A 4,414-nucleotide genomic window follows, 5' to 3' on the forward strand; every position below is an offset into this window, starting at 1 on the left:
CTTGATGACACCTAACCATAGATCTCCATTTTGTCCAGGGAGTTAAGGAAGAGATATAACTATAGAATATAGAAAAAGAGAGTCAAATTTTAGACTTCTGAATTTCATTTATCACAGTTTGGCTTTATAAAAGATTTGGAAGAATATTTTATTAGCAAACTGAGGTTTTATCTGCCCCCACATTAGTTAGAGATTCTACAAACTGGAGATAAGAGAAAAACTGAAGAGGAAACAAATGAATTACACAGTAGTGGCCTGAGAAAACAGAAATTGTTTTTCTCACTCCTGTCCATCGCAGGCCAAATGTAAGATGGGGGTTGGTGATGGGAGATCTCATGGTTGAAGTTCCCCAGACAGAGAGTACACATCTTGCTGGCCTGGGAAACTTGAGGCGGCAGCAAGGTTTGTAGTGTTAGCTCACTCCTAGGGCATCATAGATCAGTGTCCAGGCAGAACACACAAGGTGGCAAATAGGAATCATTAGACCCAAAGAGAAAACGGAATAGCTGAGGCACAACCAGACTTCAGAAGCCTTGAGACTGAAGTGAGGAAGGTGCAGTAGATGCACTTGTACTGACCTATGCGTGCACACTAGCTACAGCTGAGGATAACCACCATGAACTGACAACGAATCAAGACTAGCAACTTCCTCCTGGTACCTCACAGACCATAAGCTACGGTATCTCCTTGTAGCTTATCATTTTATTTTACAACAGCTTTATTAAGATACAATTCTTTTAGAGAATTCATCATCCTTTCAAAGTATGCAATTCAGTAGTTTGCAGCATCCACACTATCTAATTATAGAATATTCTACCCCAAACAAACTCCTTATCATTACCAGTCACCCGCGATTTCTTCCTCTTCCCACTCCTCAGAAACTACCAATCTACTTTCTGTTTCTATAGATGTGCCTATTCTGTACATCTCATATAAGTCGAATTAAGCAAGGTATGACCTTTAGTGTCTTGGCTTCCTTCACTTGGCATAATGTTTTTAAGGTTCATATATGTTGTAGAATATCAGAATTTATTTTCTTTTTACTGCTGAATAATATTTCATTGTATGGATAGACCACATCTGTTTATCCATTCATCAGTTGATAAATATTTGGGTTGTTCCATTTTGGGGGCTATATGCTGTGGGTTAATGCACTGGTCTGCAAGGTCAGTTTGAATTGCAAGGTCGGTGGTTCAAACTCACCAGCCACTCCTTGGAAACCCTATAAAGGGTTGCTATGCATTGGAACCAATTTGGGACTTAACAACAACAACGTTATGTATAAGGATTCTATAAACATTCAATTACTTTTTTTAAAAAAGAGAAATAAGCCTTTAGTTCTTTGCTGCCAATAAAGTTGGCTGAGTTGGTGGTAGCTTTGGTGACTAGTCAAAGAGACCAAATCCCATATCCTCGTTTGACTCCTCTGACTCTTCCTTTGCTTCAACCTTGGCGGGGACAGAGGCAGCAGCTGGAGCAGCAGAGGTGGTAGCAGCCACAGGGGTGGCAGCCACAAATGCAGATGGATCAGCCAAGAAGGCCTTGACCTTTTCAGCCAGTGGGAAGGTGTACTCAGTCTCCACAGACAAAGCCAGGACCCACTTGTACCCATTGATGATGGAATGACGTACTGAGGCCACAGTTCGGTAACCAATCTGCAGACACACACTGGCAACATTGCGGACACCCTCCAGGAAGCGAGTATGCAGAGCTTCCTCAGTGATTTCAAGCACTTCCGGGTTATAGATGCTACCATTGTCAAACACCTGCTGGATAATCAGCCCAAAGGAGAAGGAGGAGATGTTCAGCATGTTCAGCAGGGTGGCTTCGCTGGCTCCCACTTTGTCTCCAGTCTTGATCAGCTGCACATCACTCAGTATTTCAATGGTGCCTCTAGAGATCTTTGTGGTGATGCCCAGAGCCTGGAAGAAGGAAGTCTTCTTGGGACCCAGACCAGTGTTCTGTTCTGGTACAGTAACCTCACATGGGGTAATGGTCCCAGCACGGGCGGCAGCTGGCATCTTGTTGGCCAGCAGCATGTCCCTGATCTCAGTGAGGTCCTCCTTGGTGAATACAAACCTCACATTGCCCTGGATATGAGGCAACAGTTTCTCCAGAGCCGAGTTGTTTTCCAGGTGCCCCCGGATGGCCTTGCACATCAGCACCACGGCCTTCCCGCGCAAGGACATGAGGATCTGCTGCATCTGCTTGGAGCCCACATTGTCTGCTCCCACAATGAAGCATTTTGGATAATCATTCAAAAATTGTATGATCTTAAGGAAGTAGTTGGACTTCCAGGTCTCCCTGTCTTCCCTGGGCATCACGACAGTGCATCAGGGTATGCCACGCGAGGTTTAAAGCTGATGTCACTCTCAAGAGGACGCCTGGCGAGAGCTCATGCAATTACTTTTGTGTGGTAGCTGGTGACTATGTGCCATGGAGTTGGTTCCGACTCATAGCGACCCTGTACAGGGTTTCCGAGGCTATAAGTCTTTACAGGAGCAGAAAGCCTCATCTTTCTCCCATGGAACAGCTGGTAATTTCGAACTGATGACCTTGAGATTAGCAGCCATACTAGTAACCACTACGCTACACTTTTGTGTAGACATATGTTTTCAATTCTATTACATTCTTTTAATTTAACTGCTGTACCAAATAACTACAAACTTAATGGTCTAAAACCACACAAATTTATTATGTTACAGTTCTGGTGTGGCACTGTGGATCAGCAATGGATTGTGAACCATAAAATCGGCAGTTCAAACCTGCTAGATGCTCCTCAGAAACCCTATACAGGGTCGCTATGAGTCGGCTCTGATTCAGCAGCACTTACTAACAATAACAACAACAACACAGTGTTATGTAGCTCAGAAGTCTAAAATGTTCTCCACGATGTTAACAGTGCATTCCCTCTGTATTCTCTAGGAATCTGTTCCTCCAGGGTATCGAAGCTGCTCACATCCTTGGCTCACAGACCTCTTCCTTTAAGGACTCTTTATTACATTGGGCCCACCAAATAATCTAGGAGAATCTTCCAATTTTAAAGTCAGTTGATTCATAAATTCCATCTGTAATCCTGATTTGTCTTTGTCATGCAATACAATATATTTACAGATCCGGAGGGTTAGGAATTGGACATCTTGCTGGGTTCATTATTCAGCCTACTAACGGTTCACTCACAGTTTTAATTATCTTTTTCTTTTTCTTTTGTACCATAAGCCTAGAAGTGGAACTGCTGACCCATATGTTAACTCTGTGCTTAACATTTTGAAGAAGTGCCAAACTATTTCTTAAATAGCTACGTAATTTTGCACTCTCAACAGCAATGTGTTAGGGTTCCAATTACTAAAGATCCTCACCAACATTTGTTGGCTTGCCTTTTTGATTATAGATATCCAAATGTATACAGGAAGGATCTCATTGTGACTTCAAATTTCATTTCCCAAATGACAATGATGTTAAGCATCTTTTCTTGTGGCTAATGTCTCTTTGTACATCTACTTTGGAAAACTGTCAATTCAAACTGTTCGATCATTTAAACTGGGTTATTTCTCTTTTTATGCTTCAGTTTTAAGAGCTCTCCATATATTCCTGAGCTATTTCCCTTACTAGAAACATGATTTGCAAATATTTTCTCCTATTGTATATGTGGCCTTTCCCTTTCTTGGTGGTGCCCTTTGGAGCACAAAAGTTTAAATTTTTGATAAAGTTCAATTTATCTTTTTTGTTGTTGTTCCTTTGTGCTTTAGTCATGTGTAAAAAAAAAAAAATACAACACTGATTTATTCAGAGTTGTGGATATTTACTCCTGTTTTCTGTTAAGAGTTTTATAATTCAAGCATTTGGATTAAGTCTGTCATCTATTTTGAGTTAGTTTATTTTATTTGGCTTGAATAAAGCTCCAGCTTTATTCTTTTGCAGGTGGCTATCCTGTTACACCAGTGTCCTTTGTTGGAAAGGCTATTCTTCCCCTGTCAATTGACTTAAGCACTCTTGTTGAAAAACATCAATTGAAGATAAATGTAAAACTTAATTCTGAATTCTATACCACTGAATTTTTTTTGTGATGTCATATTTTTATTTTGATTTATCTTGTATATGCTTGTCCTGTCTTTCAACACGAGTTGCCTGAGGGCAGGCACTGTTCCCCATCACGTCTTCATTCATACCTCATTGGTGGGAAATAAGATGAATGACCTCATCCCTGTAGTCATGAGATTACAGTTGAGAACCATACTGTCATATACAGTAGCCACATACCAGCCGTGATGATCAAACACTTGAATTGTAACTAGTACACACTGAACTTCAAAGACTTAATGATTTTTATACTGATTACACATTGAAATGGCTATATATATATATATATATATATAGAGAGAGAGAGAGAGAGAGAGAGAGAGAGAGAGACAGA

The 4,414-nt window shown here is 40.9% G+C and overlaps 1 pseudogene; it reads right to left on the bottom strand.

Annotated features, from left to right (window-relative positions):
• Positions 1 to 1,385: 1,385 nt before the first annotated feature.
• Positions 1,386 to 2,321, bottom strand: LOC102822010 (annotated as a pseudogene).
• Positions 2,322 to 4,414: the final 2,093 nt, after the last annotated feature.

This window comes from Chrysochloris asiatica, unplaced genomic scaffold, assembly GCF_000296735.1.
Source record: "Chrysochloris asiatica unplaced genomic scaffold, ChrAsi1.0 scaffold00220, whole genome shotgun sequence".
Lineage (NCBI taxonomy): Eukaryota > Metazoa > Chordata > Mammalia > Afrosoricida > Chrysochloridae > Chrysochloris > Chrysochloris asiatica.